This window comes from Equus caballus, chromosome 21 (assembly GCF_041296265.1).
Source record: "Equus caballus isolate H_3958 breed thoroughbred chromosome 21, TB-T2T, whole genome shotgun sequence".
NCBI classification, from domain to species: Eukaryota; Metazoa; Chordata; class Mammalia; order Perissodactyla; family Equidae; genus Equus; species Equus caballus.
Window position 1 is genome coordinate 58,765,482 of NC_091704.1, and position 18,626 is coordinate 58,784,107.

The 18,626-nt window shown below is 44.2% G+C and overlaps 1 protein-coding gene across 3 annotated transcripts in view; it reads left to right on the forward strand.

Annotated features, from left to right (window-relative positions):
* RETREG1 (reticulophagy regulator 1) overlaps window positions 1-18,626 on the forward strand; it is a 125,212-nt gene that overhangs the window by 5,889 nt on the left and 100,697 nt on the right. The window contains exons 1-3 of one of the 3 annotated variants that reach the window (XM_070246454.1): window positions 3,645-3,793; window positions 4,401-4,456; window positions 5,511-5,628. The exons of 1 other annotated variant lie outside the window; for it this stretch is intronic. The gene's annotated coding sequence lies outside the window, so the exon portion shown is untranslated. Of the gene's footprint in view, window positions 1-3,644; window positions 3,794-4,400; window positions 4,457-5,510; window positions 5,629-18,626 lie in introns of those variants that run through there. One more of the 3 variants, XM_070246453.1, reaches the window with a different exon arrangement.

The following is an 18,626-nucleotide window of genomic DNA, read 5'->3' on the forward strand; positions in this document are numbered from 1 at the left end:
TCATTCGGGTTTGAGAACCCTTGCGTTTGAGTGTTTGCTGGGCTCATGAGCTTTCTTCTCCATATGGCAGCATTTCCAGGGTTGGACAACTCTAACTAGTACTAACTAGTAAATATCTTCCTTACATGAGTGAAGCCCACCCCTTGGTTATCTCTGCAGCTGCCCAAGATCCTGGCCCCCTCCCCAGAACAGTCCTTTGTCTGTTTCAAGATTCATCCTGTTCTCCGTTCCTGCTGAGTCTTCTTTTCCCCAGCTGAGAAATCCTGGGCTCCTTCCAGTCCCTGTTTTCCTGTATGGTTTCCAGACTCTGTTGGACATACTTCAGTTTATCTGTATTCCCTTGAATGCAGCATTCCTGAGGTGGTCTGACCAGTGTGTACTTTCTTCCCTCCTCCCGGACAGCATCCTTCTGTTCACATAGTCTGAGATAGAATTTCTTTATTCTAATTGACAGGAGCTCCCTTTGATATGCTATTATTGATGACTGTTAAGACTTACATCAAACTATCCCTGTATATATAACTGTGAGGCAGGTTTGGTCCCCTTTTTACACAAGAGAAAACTGAGGCCCATAGAAATTAATTGAATTACCAGAGATGACTTCGACCTGTACTGTTCAATAGGATATTTGCGGTGATGGAAATAGTCTACATTTGTACTGTCTGATCTGGTAGCCAGTTGCCTCTTGTGGCTGTTGAGCATCTGAAATGTGGCTAGTGTGTAGTGTGGAACTATATTTTCAGTTTTATTAAATTTAAGTAGCCACATATGGCTCATGGCTACTGTATTGGATAGCACAGTCCTAAACAATAGTAATGGGGCTGGGTCCTGAAGCCACATCCTCTTTCCACACATTCACTGTTTTTTCCTACTCCATCACTTTAAAGACCAATAGGAGACAATTAGGGCTTACATTTTTCAATATTAGAGAATTATACTTAAATCCAGCATAGGGTGAAAATAATTATGGTGGGAGAGGGTTGCTTCTGCGTTAAGAGGGATCTTTTTAGCTCGTTAGCCAGTCTAGTCTGTGTTCCTCGCCTTGTCTCTGCTCCACCTGGGCAGTCTGCACCATGGAGGACTGTGTGCTTCATGCCCACATGGTGCTGGGGTAGACCAGAAACCAGCTTGCCTTCCTCTCTGGTTTAGGAGACATGGCTGGTTCAATGGGTTGATTGAAACAGTACACCACAGTTCTAAATTGTATGCCTCTGTCTCTAGGGCTTTACGGTTTAGGAATAGTGGCGATCAGTAGGGTTTGGAATAGCCAATGAAAGCTCTGTGCAATTTATTGTATAGACCTAGAAAAGAGGGTGTAATTGTAAAAGTGAGGTTAACGTAGTGAGGACTTTCCATGTAGGACAAACCCAGGCATAAATATGGATGAGCACTGGATGTTGTCAGCATAGGGAGACCCACCTGACTCATGCCAAGGGTACATTCTAGGAAGCAGGGAATATGAATTATTATTCTTGGATAGTTGGCATTAGCACCATCTGGTACATTGTAGATGTTCAGAAAGTTTTGATGGACTGAGCTGGACTGGTGGCTGTTCCCCTAGCCTGCGTAAGGTGGGGATAGTTTGAGAAGGGTCTTGCAAAATGGAAAGGCTTTAGTTCATTTAAGCTAGTTATGGACATTTTTTTATATTCAACATTCAGCAAATGTTTCTTGAGTGGCAGCCTCACACGCTTATTATTAGACACAGTGGCTCTTTGATGCGATCCCACGGAAGGCTGTTCTCTCAGACCTTGTACCTTACCACCAGAAGGACCTAAGACATGGGAGCTGTTTTTACCGGATTAATACTTATTCTAGAAACCCACCAAGTTTTTCTGTCTACTATAATAGCTATAAACCTCATCTTTAGTGATTTTGTGCGATTTTGTGGGTATGCGGTTTGGGTAACAGTTTTACCTCAGCTTCTTTTTGCTCCTCTTTTTTCTTTTTCCCCTGTTGAGCATAAGTGTTTTTAAGCAGGCTGATTGATCTAAAAGAGTACAAATAAATGAGGAGCATCATTGTTACTAGCTAACGATGACCAAGACACATTCTGATCCCAGGTGAGAGAAACAGATTAGTAAGCAAATAATTCTAATGCAAGGTTATGCTGCAAGCACTAAATTATCACACATGGGCCAAGAAGAACCAATAGGATTTCCTTAGGCAGCGACTAAGGAGGTATGGGGATTGGGGACAAGACAGGATGAGCAGTGTGTAAAAAGTGGAAGAGAACTAATTCATATTGAGTTGCCATTATATCCTAGGTGCTCAGTTAATTCATGGACGCTTGAACAGGATATGCAGTAGCACTCATAAATATTCACTTAAATAGGTGTAGAGAGAGATGGGGGCAGGGGGTGAGGCTGAGATGGGAGGAGCGGGGATGGGAGAGTGGTTTTATGTGCCGGAGGCATAGCCAGAGTTGAGGTTGAAAGAGAAACATTGGGGCCAATTTATAAAGAGGTTACTGTTGGACTGTGCTAAGGAATTTGGACCGTATCAAATAAGCAATCTTTGTCTTTTACCCTAATATGAATACCATCATATTAGTCCCTTTCTTTCAAGACCTCCCTTCAAAAATTCAACAAATGTTTATTGAGTGTCTACTGCATGCTGACACTGTGCTAGGCGCTAGAGATGTAACAGTGGACAAGAAGAATAAGATCCTTTTTCTCATGGAGCTTATATTGTAGTGGTGAAAATGGTTGAAGAAAGAGACAAATATACAAAATGCTAGGAGAAGCTGGATGCTAGGGAGAAAACGAAAACAGAGACAAGGGACAGGGAGTGACAAGGAGGTGCTGCTTAGCTGGAGTGGTCAGTGCTGGCCTTTCAGAGCAGTGACCTTGAGCAGACACCTGAAGAGCAGGTCAGGGAATGATCCAAGCAGCTGCCTCTGCAGTGGAATGTTCCAGGCAGAGGAAATTGTGTGTGCAAAGGCCCCAGGGTGAGAGTGGGCTTGGAGTGTTTGCCAAACAGCAAGGAGTCCAGTGTGGCTGGAGCTGGGTGTGCAAGGGGGAGATACCATTAGTTTGGCTTAGAGCGTCATGCAGCAGCTGTGCCAGATTCTGCTTGCTGGCTTTCTGTTGGCCCCTCGGGATGAATTAGGGGAGTGAGAGCCTGGGGCCGGAGGCCAGTTAGGACACCTTTGCAGGGGCATGTGGCGGTGAGGAGAGGCACTGGGGATGGAGAAGAGGAGATAGATTCAGGGGAGACTGGTATTCACCAATATGAGTCACTGAGGTCGCAAAAGGTTGTGGCAGTCGGGGAGAAGGGTGACATGCCCAATTTGGAGGTATTGAATTTGATGTGCCCATGGGTCATCAGGTGAAGTTACCCAAGTAAGTCCCAATGGGTTAGATTTATGGGCTGATGCTCAGGGCACAGGCTGAGTGGGAGTACAGATTTGAGTGTGTTGGGGTGAAGATTGGGGGGGGGAGTTGTGAAATTTCTTGGGGTACACTTGTTGAGTAATATGAAGCGGGAGCCTGGGGGAAAGTGCTGAGCCAACTGACATTACCAAGGTGGGGGACCGAAAAGAGCATCTTAGAGGCAGAGCATGGCGAGTCCCAGAGAGGGGTCCACAGAAGCCAAGCGAGATAACGGCTGTAGTCCTCAGCTGGCGTTGGACTTGCGAGTGCTCCTTCCCGGCCTTCGTGAGAGCAGCGGCTGTGAGGGCGTGGCTGCCGCATCACACCGGAAGGGGAGGATTCTCTCTTCCTTCCTCGCCATCACTGCCTCCTCGCTGCTCATTGCAGCTCAGTCTCCATGGAGGACGGGACTCCCTACCGCATCCCCGGGCCCGTGTGATTTGGTCTTCAGGCTGGCTCCTGACCTGGCGAACGGGGCTTCAGGCAGTTTGGGAAATCTGCTCTCTCTCTAATGCCTGGCTTTCAGGCCTATCGAGATACCCTATTTTGAATGTCAGAAGCTGCATTTTGGCTGTTTCTTTTGCTCCTACCCCTCCCCCACTGCTGTCCTCTGTCCATTTCCAGATGCCTGGAGACGCCTTAGTGGGTCCCCTGAGGGACACTGGAATTTGCAGGGATAGAAGCCATAGAGGAGGTGTTGATGACATGGGGGAGGGAGAAGTGACAGCACGGGGCTCTGGGGAAGCCTTGACGGGGCTGGGCTTGGGCAGTTCTTCCTGTGATACCCGAGGCCGAGGGGAAAGGTGGGCATTCCTGTACTGGAAGTGACTGGGAGTCACGTGTGGACCCAACGGTGGCTGATTTCTCTTTGAAGGTGGAGGATCTACTGAGAGGGAGGAGGTTGAAGGAGCACAAGGCTGGCTATAGCTTTCATGGGGAAAGACATCAGGAAATCACAAATGATTGAGGGAAAAGGCTTGGTTATATTGTTTTCTTGGTTTTGTTTACGCTTGACCATTTCTTCAGTGAATACATTTTTATCAGGTTCCTGTATCATCCTCATAGACCAATTTCTTTTCAAGGTACTTTTTTTTTTTTTTAAAGAGAATAGTACTAAATTTGGTATCGTGGTCACCCTATACTGTATTGGTTTAACAGGAATTATTGCATGGGAAATTTCCCCTTTGCTAAAGAAGCGAGATCGGCTATGTCCGCAGTATCCACATATCTTTGCAGACATACGTTTAGAAGCATAAAACTCTGAAGTATTTTCAAAGTTTCTTCAGAAAGATTCTCGGCTGTGCTCTTTGTATTCTGCCAATTTCAGTTTATTTGGGAAGGAAGTATTTTTGTCTCGGGATGAAGGCGGCACCACCTAAGTGAAAACGTTTTGGGCAAGGTGTGGCCACTTGCATGCCCCTGATTGAATCCTACAACTGGAGAAAGAGCTGGAGCCGCCCACAGGGTGTCTCTGCCCAGACGCTACCCCAGCCTTTCATTGGAAAGATAAACTCAGATGACACAGAGCGCTCACCCAGGTGGTGGCCACGCAGGGCCACTGGGCTTCTAGATAAATTGATTTGACTACTGGAAAACAAGCCAGTTTCCTTTTGACAAATGTCGGGGCCCTCTCTCTGTGGCCTTGCGTGATTTCACTTTGTGATGCCTGCAGGGATCATCAGTGTTAACAATACCCATTTGTTGGGCTCCTGCTTTGCTGGGTGCTTGATGTAGTTACTATCTTATTTAATTCTCACGCCACTCAACAAGGGATCATTGCTGCATTTTGCAGAGGGGGATGAGGAGGCTCAGGACATTTAAGTCACTGGCTTTAAGATGACGGTATGTAGCAGAGCTGGGATTCCAACCAGGCTTCTCTGTGTTCTTCCCCCAATAAACTAGACTCTACTGCAACGGGATGTTGCGGTCTAAGATGAAAGCTTAATTTTTTATGGCTTTTCCCTTCTGTCTTCTGGAGGATAAAAGTTAATTTACTTCTCAAATTAAAACTCAGCTGTCTCCCACATAGCTGGTTATGTCTTACCTGCTTCAGGGCAAGAAGTTAATTTATTTTTCCAAGTAAAATTTCGGCACCAAACCCAGCTTCTCTCCACAGTCTTTGTTTTCTCTTTTCAGCATTAATTACCAAAACCAGGTGTGCGTTTCTCTGAGTCGTCAAGTAGTCCAGCGCTATCAGATTTCAGTTCTCTTTGGCGTTCGCCCTTTGGACCTGAAAACGGCTCTTTTTCTCCAGGTAAAATGTCGTGTGGCCTCCTGCCTCTTCTCAGATGGTTGCATGAGTTGGTGGTGTAGAATAGGACCTGAAATGTGTGTAGTTTGGGATGTGAGCCTGGGTGAATTTAGCGTTTGTGGAAATGACATCTTGTCTCGAAGGGGCACTTCTGCCATACCCTGGGCGGGGTTGGGCTGGCACTGATGGTGGTGTCTTTATTGAAGGAGCACAGGAGGATGTCAGGAGAGCCCGGATGGTCCTTTTCCTCATGTGGCTCAGCTGCAAAGCCATCCTGCTCTGTATGCAGCTCCCGTCGGCCCTTGGGCCTGTTCTTTCGCCTCCGAGGCTCTGCAGGTTCCCATCGTCTCTTCCCCAGCCCCTTTGCTGTCATTAGTCTCGTAGTCACCTCCTCAGTGGGTTGCCCCTGCCACTTCTCTGGGTCTTACCTATTAATTTCAATTTCAGATCTGCTTATATCCTTCATAGTACCTGGTACAATATGAAGGTATTTTATTTTTGTGTGTTTTTCTAATTCTTAGAAACCTTTTAAAACTCTGTGGATTACCACTCTGATCAAAGAAAAAAATTAAAGGTACAATGACAGAATATGTAGTGAATGACGTGGAGAATACTATTTGCGAAAATCAATCTCTCTCTTTCTCTATACACACCTTCTCTTTCTCTGTTTTAGATCAGCTAATTCCGTCAGACTTTTAATAAAAATGCAGCAGTCTCTTGCCTCACCTCTCCTCACTTCCTCACCTGTTTCTCAGAACAACTATAGTTAATTTTCTGCTTTTAGCTTTATTGAGGCTTTTCTAATTAATATCCCGAAAATGCCATTTCCTGCTTAAGTAATCCAAGGCATTATTTATTTTTTCCTCCGTCTCCAGTTCACATACACACCCTTCCCCTTCTCCTTCCACTGTAATGACAGATGTGGCAATTTTGGGTTCAATCTTTAAGATTATATGAACATTGTTCATACATGAGATAAGGAGAATTCCATTCTTACAGTTCCTTTCTGTACAACTTTATTTTTGCTGTTACTCTTAGCATTTTTTTCATTTGATTTTTTTTAACTCTCCAACATTTCTGGAAATCTCTTTTTGATAAAGGTCAAACATATCAGGCCAACACTTCTCTCTTTTTTTCTTTCCTTTGGAGCCATCCCTCTTGGAGTCCTCACCCTCCTGTTCTGGTCTTGTCTGCTTGTTTCCCTGGGCCTGCTATCCCCTTGGACATCTGCATTGTCATCTATCCCTTCTGGCCTCCATTACTGGACCCGTGCTGAAAATGGGGTCAGGAGAAAGTTAGCAGCCTGAATGAGGAGGCCCTCATTTCTTCTCCTTGAGAATATTCATGGTGGTTTATGGTTTTCTTATGTTTGTTCTGAGTTCATCATTTCCATATTTTCCCTCTATTACTGGACTCTTTCTTGGTCAACCCCTCTGCATTGAGATAGCACATTCTCTGGCTCTGAGAGAGTACAAAGGAAATACATGTTTTAAGAACTTGTATGCAGAAAATGTCTTTATCCCACCCGTCCAGTTGATGGCTAGTTTGGCTGAGTTTAGAATTCTGGGTTGGGAATCATTTTGAAGGATTGCCTCCCTGTCTTCTCTCTTGCTTCCAGTGTTCCTTTTGAGCAGATGCTTTCCAATACTTGATCTCCTGTAGATGATCTACAGTTGGTCCAGCTATTGGTTTATGATTTCTTGGATTTAGGTCGGCACGGACTTGACCAGACTGCTGTGTGATTATTGCTCATGCTTTAGATCTTCAGGGCAAGCTTAAAGCATTTCTTTTTGCTTTTTCATACTTCTGGTACCTGACGTTTGCTTGCCATGTAAAAGCTTTGTATGACTTTTGTAGCCCGTTCTCTAGGTGGATGGAGTTGAACACAGGGCTTCTGTGTGCCTCCAAGGGCTGCTCACATGGAAAACAGCCTGAGTGGCGCCATCCGCGTCGTGCAGGGAGGCTGCCCTGGCTGGCTTCTGTGGGCTTTGCTGAGTCGTGCCCTGGGGGGTGGGTGTCAGGCCTGGCAAGCGGCCTGGATTCATGGGCACACATGTGATCCTAATTGAACTAAAGGCAGAGAGAATTCATGCTTTCACCTCATTAGCGCAGTGCTCAAAACAAGTATCCTGACTTGTCATAGACCAGGATGCGTTGAGGTGAGAGGGTATAACTGCCCTTTACAGCTTAGGTTTAGTTTGGAGTTTAATGCTCCATAGGCGCCCCTTTCTGCTTGTCAGCTTCCAAGCAGCCTCACTGGCACTTTGGCTTGTGTTTTCTGGTCTGTGTAGCATTGAAAGAAATGTGCATCCAGAGTAGCAGATTCCAGCCAAAGAACCACAGAATGATTCTATTAAAATCATGTAGGACTCCAAGCTCCCCAGTTCTTTAAAGGGACAGTATTTCAGACAACTGATGGAAGATGCTTATTTCTATGATCAAGTTGCACTAACTCTGACCTAGTAAACCATGTTATTTATTTTGGTAGCTAAAACCTTTCAAAAGAAGGCATTTGTATGATGAAGCAAAAGGTAGGGAATCTTTGCTCCAGTTTAACTACCTCATTTTATAGATGAAAAAACTGAGTCCCAAGGCCTCACAGTGAGCTGGTGACAAGGTGACCAATATCACAGCCTCCTGATCCCTTTTTAAAGCTGCATGCTGCCAACTGTTGAGACAGTGAGCGTGATGAAACCTAGGAAGGAAAAACAATGATGTTCCCAAGTGCCAGGTCACCCATTACGTTTAACAGGTCAGTGTAGAGACTTTGCTGTGTTGATCCAGCCACGTCTCTGGGGGTCTTGAGAACCTGGAGATTGATAGTTCTCCCCATGATTTGCCAGGACCCTCAAAAGCTCCTAGCCACGGGGCCGGCCCGGTGGCGTAGTGGTTAAGTGCACACGTTCTGCTTCAGCAGCCCGGGGTTCACCGGTTCTGATCCAGGGTGTGGACATGACACTGCTTGGCAAGCCATGCTGTAGTAGACATCCCACATATATAGTAGAGGAAGATGGGCATGGATGTTAGCTCAGGGCCAGCCTTCCTCAGCAAAAAGAGGAGGATTGGCAGTGGATGTTAGCTCAGGGCTAATCTTCCTCAAAAAAAAAAAAAAGCTCCTAGCCATGAGCTTCTGGCATTTGCTCCAGACTTCACCCTCTCTTCTCACCTGCTGTCAAATGAGCCAGAGTTTGTTAAAAGTCGCTTTTGACACAAGGAGAAATTTCCCTCTCAGTAGTAAGGACTTGCATTTGACCGCATCTACTTGAAACAAGGTGTTTAACACCCAGCTAATGGAATCCAACCTTCTTTCAAATGACGAGGGTAACTCCATCCTGGAAAACCTTTCATACAGAGAATTCTCCTCACTTGAAAATAAATTAACTATTCAAAGGAAACTTGACATTCCTGAACTACCAGTTGACACCTGTGTTTGCTAAAACATCATCAAGACCTTTTAAAATGGACATGGTCACTTTAGGAGTTACATTAGTCATCAAACACAACTTAAGGGCTTTTATTTGTTAATAAGATCTCTTTAAAAGAGCCATTGACCTCAGCATGCTCCCGTATAGCTGGTACATATAATACAGGATGTTCAAAAACAAAAAATGTGCATGTGCTCAGTGTTTAAAAAAATTCAAGCTTTCATGGGAAATAAAACCAAAATATAAAAGTAAGAACCAAATATATCCATTAGAACAGCACAGTGTAGGGACCATGGTGAACAAGACTACAACTGCTATAGACTTGCACATTGCCCGTGCCCTGAGAGCGGAATTCACCCTAAGTCAGAGGACGGCCTCGTGGTCTCTCGTCTGGGGCTCAGTTGCTCATGAATTGCATGAAATCCAAATCTATCTCTGTACGTGGAGGAAATGGCTCATAAGCTGGAGGGAGCGACAGTATGTGAACCCCTCCCTCAGTTGACTTCCTCTGCCCTGATTTGGGTACATCTTGGGGTATTGACTGTTGTATGGAAACTTTATTAATTCATCTTTTTAGGAATAAATATTTTCTTGGTATACTTTTTGAATTTAACTTTCAAATGCGTTTTGGGTAAATTCAAAGCAACAACTTGCGTTATTATGTTGTTTATAATGTCAGAAAGTTTTAGTGAGAGACTTTAACCAGTTTATTATCGTAATTTATGCAAAATGGTATGTTAAATTCTTAACCTTTTTCTTATAAATATCTAAATTTTTAAAGATATTTAACAAAGTTTCATTTTTGGCTCAAGTTCTAAGTTTATTGGAATGGATTTTAAAATATCCAATGGGAATGGAAAATATGACTTAAAAATGGGTTTTCTGTGTTTTTTAATTTGCTACTATTAGTGAACACTAGCTTTCATGTATCAAAATGGAAACTGATTATTTTCATTGAAAATTTTTACTTTGAATATCACTAAGATAGCTGAAAAGTTCAGCACGTTTGTATGTTAGTGCCATGTATGACTCAGACATTGGATTTTGTGTTTGTGCCACTTTTTGGTTCTGATGTTGCCCATGGAATCTCTGCTGTGTGTGGGTTTTGCCTGGTGTAGACAGGTAGATGTCTTAAGGCTTATGAGCCTGTGACCCAGTACAGGCTTGTTGTATGCCTATGGCATTCAAGAGTGTGACTGTTTAGCAGAAGAACCATTCTTGGGCTATGGTCCCCAGAATGCCATTGGTGACCTTTGGCTTCTGGTTAGAAGAACTCCCAGATGTCTAGAAAGTAGCCTGGACATATGTTGTGTATTGGCGTGGCTTTCCCTGCTTAGACTGGAGGGAAGTCCATCTGCTACCACTCGTCCAATGATGGGGATACGTGAGTTGGCCAGGGCGCCCTCCTCTTTCACCTGACCAACCACATCATCGCAATAGGGCTTTAGCATGGTGGCAAATTAGGAGAGCCAGACTGACTTCCAACAGGTTATGAGAAGCCAGGTCTTCCCATAAAGAGAGAAAAACTAATCTGAGCCAAGATTCAAGGGCCATCCATGTTATCACTTGTTTCCCAAAAGGTCTTCAAAACTTGCAGAGAAATTTTGATGCCCTGCATACTTTTTTTTTTTTTTCAGTTTGGGCAAGCTGTTACTGTTATAATAGTGTGCTTTAGGGAATTCACGATTAGCGATTACGTTAATTACCTACATGATTGTTTATGTTAATTGACTCATTCATTCAAGAAGTATTGAATGAACAACAATGCAAAAATGTGTTTATTGAGCGCCTGCTATCCACCAGGCAGTCAGCTAGTGCTGGCGTGGCATTAGTGAAAAGGAGAGGATGGGCCTCTCATGGGGCTTGAAGTTTGATGTTGGGAAGGGCAAATGATAAACAAATGAACAAGCAAATAAATGTACAAGTAGGAATGAAGATGCTGCTATGACAGGAAAAACTTTACTCTGGGAAAGCAATGGGGGGTGACCTCATTTGATTGCATGCTGCCAAGGAGACTTGTTTTCAGCTCTGTGTTGCTCCTGAGTGTGACCACTGTCTGCGGGGTGGTGTCTTGACTCATGCTGGCGTCTTTGCCAAGCTTTTGAAAACACACACCTTTTGCCAAAGAACCCACATTCTCCTTGCTCAGAATAGCCAGTTCTTTTCAGATATAGGAGATTTCAAGTTCTGATGTAGCTGACTGCGTGGTTTGGGTTATTCTTAAAAGATGCGTTAACAACCAACCGAGGGCGTTTCTCTGTCATTTGTAAGCAGAGTTTTACCTCTCGTTCACTTCTCATTGGATCAAAATGTAGGTTTATGATTGAAATGTCAATCCTATTCTATTCCAGGCTCACGGTGCCTGCTGACTTTGTTTGTGGTCTAACTGAGGCGTTTTCTTTTGTTTGTGTTTAACGTCAAATGTTAGAAACACAGAAGCTGAGCCGCTCATTTGGAGAGCTTAATGAGAAATGTCATCTTTCCTTATCACGTATTCTTTTATTCTTCCCTGCATTGTTTGTCACAGGTGTTGCCTGTCTGGTTTGGAGAGTTAATGTGGTCCTGAAAATCTCAGGTGGCATTATCTGGAGAGACATAGGTGTTCTGTTGGCGCTTGGTTAGGGCCATGCTCAGGGATGGCTCTGTCTCCCTTGTTTAATTAGGGAAAGTTGTTAGGGTTGTTTCTACTGCTGTGCCTGCCCATGTGTGCACACAGGGGACAGGGGATGGACAAACCTGTTGGGTAACGGTCGCACCTTCTAGCACAGCCCAGTGAGTTTGTAAACTGTGTGTGTTGGAAGGTGGCTTTATTCCCTCCTAGGACACATCTAATCACCATTTCTCTTATATTCCTATTTTGTAGCTCCTTTTTGGCAAATAGTGAGAAGGATTAAAAACAAACATCCCCAGAGATTCACTCTCAACAAGGCAGGTGGTATTGCTGTTCAGATCATTCCTGTGGCTCTCGGGCTTTCCAAGGGAGCTTGGGTTGGTTGGCTGTGACGTTCGCTTATTTCACTTATTCACTTGCTGTGTTTTATTGATTGGTTCTTTTCAGATTAAGAACATATGGAAAGGTTCAGTGTGTTAGCTTGTCTCCTCCTCTTATTGGGGTAAAAAGGGGTCCTCTAATGGTGAAGTATCAAGTTCTTACTCTGAAGAGGTCATTTCAGAACCAAATTTGTGACTGTCTTCCTCCATCTCAACTCTTTGCTGGAATTCTTACGAGCTAACCTTAGCCCTGAGGAATCTTTTCTTTGGTTTATTTTCCCTTTGCCAATTTCCTTATCTTTTTATATTTATTCTGTGTTATAGTAGGTGTTTTTCTCAGTTGCTTTTTGGACTGTGTGTACATGTGTGTGCCCATGTGTGTGTGTGTGTGTAGGGCTGGGGAATAGAGGTTCTGGGATGAGGTGAACTGGCTTCTAGTTGGATGAACCCAGTTAAGTGACTTAATCTTTCTGAGCTTCGCTTTCCTCCTTTGTAGGAAATAGGTACTGCGCAAAGTAACAGTAAGGATTGTGGAGACAGCCGGCCTCAAGTCTGCGGCCCACAGGCCGTGAATTCACTCAGGCCAGTGCCCTTGCCCTGTGGTTCTTTTTCAGAATCACAATTTCCCACTCAAAAATGTTCCATTAGATTTGGTGTTATCACTTGTTTGTGCTGTTTACTGAAGGTTATTTTGAAAATCACAAAATGTAAAAGAAAATATTAAAAGTATTGTGTTAAATAAAAATAACTTTATAGCTGAAGGAAGCCTAATTTGTAAATTAATTTGCACTTCAGGGTCCTTCAGTTAATGGGCTGACCAGGTGTGAAGTGGGAGGACTTTTCTGTTATAGCAGGATCGTGCCCCCATGTGCGTGCTCCCTCTGTCTGAGTGGACAGGGTAACCTGCGTTGTTCAAGGGGCTCTGCTTGGCTGCTCCTCAAACCCTGCGAGGAATCCTTGACGTCCCAGATCAGGGGCTGAAGTTGGGGGACCCTGAAGAATTGACAGCTATCAAGAGAGAATCATTCTCATCCCAGGTTCACTCTCAGTTTTGAATGTTCCAGAAACAGAGTCCAGGGAATTTTGAGGACTGAGGTCAGTGAGGTAGCTGCTAGTCCTCTCTCGTGCTTGCGAGGCTCATACACAGGCATTCCCTTTCTCTGTTTCTATCTGTTTCTGTCTCTGTCTTCTTTTTAAACTGGACCCATAGGGAAGAATCAGAAAGGGCTTTCCTACCTGGGATGATGTAACATAGTCTCCAGCCTTGAGGCAGCCCTGCCAATCAAATCCAGCTGGACAGTGGCCATTGGTGTGTGGGCCTGGAGTGGACATTCCTGATACATAATATTGGTGCCCAGATATTTGCCACTGCTTTCTCCTGTGTCTCAGGTTTGGGCACAGTGTAACAGGGAGTCACAGCTCCCTATGTGCTGGGGATGACAGGCCATGATTCCCCTTCCATGCCAGCAACTAGAAGGACATCTACTGGACACACCACAAGCTCCTTTTCTTTTCTTTCTTTCTTTTTTTTTGGTGAGGAAGATTGTGCCAATCTTCCTCTATTTTGTATGTGGGACACCACCACAGCATGGCTTTATGAGTCATGTGTAGGTCCGTGCCCAGGATCTGAACTCTCAAACCCTGGGCTGCCAAAGCAGAGCACACAAACTTAATCACTATGCTACTGGACTGGTCCCTTCCTTTTCTTTTTTCACTCAAGTTTTGAAAACATTTCCCACCCTGTGCTGGTCAGGGCAGCTGCACCAAGTGGGATTATAATCACCAGCTTTAAGTTCCCTGTTCAGGGGGACAGACACCCATGAGTGTCACCACTGTTCTGTCACCTGTATGTGTCTATGGAAACTGCAGTGACAGGAGTCCACACCCCTTTCTGGGTATTATGTTGCCTTTTGAACATTTTGGCGTTGAATAAGAAAGCAGAGCGGGTGCTGTTTTCCTGGCACAACTGCTGGCTGTGGTGTTCCTGATACTTAGGGAATGTCTGGGTGGGGAGGCTCCTCACCCTTGTTCTTAGAGAGGGGCGTGTTCACAAACGGGGTGACCCTGGGTCAGCTCTGCTGAGCAGGGCAGCTTCAGTCTACTGATAATAAAGGACACTTGATCTTGGCCTTCAGACAAAAAGCCCTCCCAGGATGACAGAATTACTAATTCAGTGCCCAGTCTCTTTTATGTTTTGGACATGTGAAACAAATTAGACAGTCGCTTCTCTGTGTCATGTGTTCATTTGGATCTTTAGTAGTGTGACCACGTAACTTATTGTCCAAAACTAAGTATGTCAGGACAGGGTGTAAAGCAGGGTACTGTGGTCCCTCTGGTCTGAAGTGCCTTGTTTGTTCTGATCTGTACAAGTTCTTACAGTTTGTTCAGAAATTTCAGTCTTGGTCTGTTTTTGTTCACTGAGTGTAGCAGCCTGAGAGAATGTCTGTCCTCCTAGTAGGGAGTTTAGGAGGAAACAGGATGCGTCTTCAGATCCATGGGGCTGACGGGGCCAACTGCAGGGCTTGTTAACCTTGACATAGCAGTAGACCTTGGAGCAGGCAGTTCAATCCAGACACTTGGCCCAAGGTGTGTAGAAGCCTTAGTCCTAGTTCTGGAACATTGTGGCCTCAGACTAGGAGGGAGAGCGTGTGAAATCTTGTCGCTGAGCCTAGGATCTTGACAGGGAGTGGTCATTCCTGGACACCCGTCAGTACGTGGCTGTGATCCTGGGTTGTTAGGGTATGGTCCAGATTCGTTCACCTGGAAAGGGATAGGGTGGAGCTAGGGCTAGTGGACCCTGGCAGACTTCCCGAGAAGGGGGAGGAGAGGGAGCTGAGTTGCGATGGGCTGGAGACCCAGGCTGACCGACAGGACAGAACCAAGGCAGGGTGGGTGCCACATGGAAACCCAGGGGCTGAAGTTCAGTTCTTTGCATCCTTGGGTTTTCAGAGGGAAGGCAGTGGAAAAACAAGAGGATCTTTACAGCTGTGGCAATGCCATTAGTCTCAGGACTGCAGAGTGGCTGAACTCCTTTGGGGGACCTGAGACAGGGTCAGGTCCATTGGGATGGGCTCTTGAATGGCATGTGGACATGAGCTGATGAGTGGTTGACCACAGCTGAACGTGCATTTAAAAGCCAGGAGCTGAAACAGGCTGCAGAGGTTGACTCACCCAGCCTGCTTGGAACTCAGCTTCTTGGTTAGAAGGTACCAGGTCGTATGGATGGGCAGATGTCACACACTAGGTGGAGCTGAAGAACCCATTGCACTGCCCCACGTGCTCCTGACTCAATTCACTCATGGCTTTTTCTCATACTTCCACCGCAAAGCAGGAGTACAGCAGGCCTGATTTTGCTTTGCCTTGACCTCAGATGGACTTGGTTCTGCTCCAGCTGTGCCTTTGGCTTCTCCCACTCTCTGGGCTCAAGAACACAGACTCCCGCTGCGCCTCCCCACCGTCCTGTGGGTTTCTCCACCATGCCTTGCTGAACTGGGCACATTCCCTGAATTCGCTGGATTATCACCACCGGTTTCTACTGGAGCCAGCTGTTTCCCTCCTTCACTGCAGCAGACTCGTTCTGATTCCTGTGACCCAACATTTGCCCGACTATGAGTGTCTTCCAGAATTTCTCATCTCCCTGTAGAGAGAAGTTCACCCTTTTACTTTTTCTTCATATTTCTCTCCTCTCATGCTTCTAATTCACTTTTTTCTTATCACAACTAAAGAAATACTTCTCTAGAAACAACAGCTTCTAAGTTTCATTTAATCAACCATTTGTAATTAATCAAATTGTTACTTTCTCTCACTCCACTTTGTGATAACTCTTTTCTTCCAAATTATTTAAAACTATGTTTTGTTGATCGTTAAGAAATATATCCCTCTCTCTCCAACATACATGCATGTTTAAACACGTCTGAAATTGGGATGAATTTTACTCTTCAGAGGGTCATAGTTTATTGGGTAGTTTTTTTTTCCCTGAATGGTGCATAGTATAATTTCCCATAACATCATTAGTCATTATATTTCATGATCTGTATTAAAAGGCCAGGAAAAATTAAAGCCAGCTTTAGTTGAGTTTCAGAATTTTGTGATATTAAGGTAGATGGCTGCCAGTGTGCCTAACTCTTGAGAAGATAGAATTATTTTCTAGCAAAATGTGATGATGTGGACTTTGAGGAAAGTTGGCTAAATCATTAAACCTTAGGAGGCCCTTCTCTTATGACATTGTGATATTATATTATCCACCGTGATATTGGATAAAGCCAACATCCGTAAAGGACTCTATCTAGGCGAAGTCTGTGGTTGTATAGATTTCAGTAAAGGAAAACAAAACCCCTTTCTGTATCTCTATTTTGAAAGAGTCACAAAGCAAATACTGCAGATTGGTTCCCACATCAGAACTATGGAGGGTCCAGTGCTTTTGTCCATAGACTTTCTTTCTTTGAAAACAAAAAATGTCTATTTTAGCTGTTGACACTTTTCAGTTCATAGTACAAAGTGGGTTATACTTTGCCCAAATTGGGTTAGGTTTTTACACATGGGACGAACTAAATATTATCCTTTTCATCCATTGCCAAAGAAATTTTTTCTGTTTGCTTTTGTTAACTGTCCTTTTCTTTGCTTAATAAGAAATTTATCCTGTTGAGCCATTTATTTTGGCCTTGTGAAACTCATCATGAAGTAATGGAAGATTTAGTTAGCTTTTCCTTGTCAAATAGATACACAACTAGTTGAAACAAATTTTATAGGGATTTTTGGCTAGCTGCTGAGTGGAGTTCCACGGAAGTTTGCTCGTACCTCCACTTTCTTTTTCATCCTGTAAATCGTCCACACAGCCCAGTTGTCCAGGTGCTCTGGCCAGTGGCCACTTTGCCATGACTTCCTCCATTGCTGAGCCTGAGCAGGCACACCCAAGGCCCCACATGTATGTGGAATGCTCGAAAATCAATAAAGGGACAAGGAAAAGCTGTGGCCTTGGCCCGGCACTGAATGCTGGTGCACAAAAAGCTAAGAGGATGGATCACCTGAGCATGATTTAGTTCCCAGCCTGTCATTTCCTTGTTGGGCATCTTCGTGGAGGCAGTACTGCACTCTCACACATGTGGCTCTGAGCAGCAGATGCAGACTAATTGGATTTTAGTCAAAGCCCAGGATTTGATAGGAAAATTTTCTACTTAAAATTATGGTGCATTCCAAAATGGACCTAATTTGGGGATTCCCCTGCCTCCTCTAATTTTTTTTACCATTAGTTGGTAAAGGCCTGACCCTTAGCAGTCTTTTAGGCTTTCTCTGAATCTCTGCCTGCTTTCCTTACATTCTCTTTGTCTCTGAGCAGATGGATTGAGTCTTATTTCTTAGCTGACCCAGATAACAGAGGAGAGACTAGTCTTATAAACCATCCCAGTAATACCAGGTGGGCTGCAGCAGTTGCTTGCAAACCAGATTAAAATTGAAAATACTGTTACTGATCAGAGAATGAAAGAGAAGAAAATGTAGAAGAAATAAAAAACAGGAAGAATAAAGCAAATCGGCAAATTTATCTAATTTAAAAATGAATCAGAAATGATGCTATCCTGGCATGGCTAGAAATCATCCATGGGCTGAACATGAGTCAGCTGGGAATGTGGTATTTTTTAAAGCAGTCCTCATGTTGAGATGGAGAAATTGGACATAACTTGCTAAAGGAAAGCACACGTAATGATTTCCAGAACTTTACCTTTGCAATAGCAGCTACAGTGTACACCAAATTATGTCTTTATAAGACAAATGAGTATTCTTATATACATATAATTTTATGTTTATAAAATTATATTTATATATAATTTCATATGTTTAGATAGCATATAATTATCATATGTAATGTTTACCTATCATGATATGTATATGTATATTATAGTTGTCATATATAATATTTGCCTGTCTTGGTTTCCAAAATCTGGGCTATCCTTTGTCAAATAAAAGTTATGTTCTAAATGTCAGCTAAAAGAAGCATATGTAACTGTTTTAGTAAACAGACGTGATATTTTAGTTTTAAAAGATGCAGCAGGTTTTTTTTTCTTGGAGTTGGTGGTGAAAGGTCCATCAGTCTATAGGAAGCTGTTTCTGATAGCTGGACACCTAGGGACTGGAAGAGCTTCTGAATGTCCTCAGTTCTTGGTGCATTGGTGTTGTCACAGGTCCGTATGCTAATTTGGACAAAGACAAGAGTCAATGGCCTTTTTTATTGAGCTAGAATCTGTTTTAAGAAGAAGAAAAGCCTTTATTGGTCACTGTGATGGGACCTCCCCTCCAAGATGTGATGAGGGTAGGGCCGGCTAAACAGGCGACCCAGTGTCGCACAGAACCCCGTGTTCAGAGGGCCCCGCACTTGGAGATGAATCCTCTGTGGGTGCTGTCTTGCTATTCTTAGTACTTTTGTGTTTGAATCTGTGTTTTGTGAAGTCTGATGGGACAATGGAGTATGCACTAGGGGTGTGGAGCCTCAGCTCACATTCAGGAGTTCTTGCTGCCCCCTCTCTGCCACTTGGCACCAGTCTCCTCCTCCCCATCTTGCGCTGTGTGACTGCCCGGGGTCCTCTTCCCAGG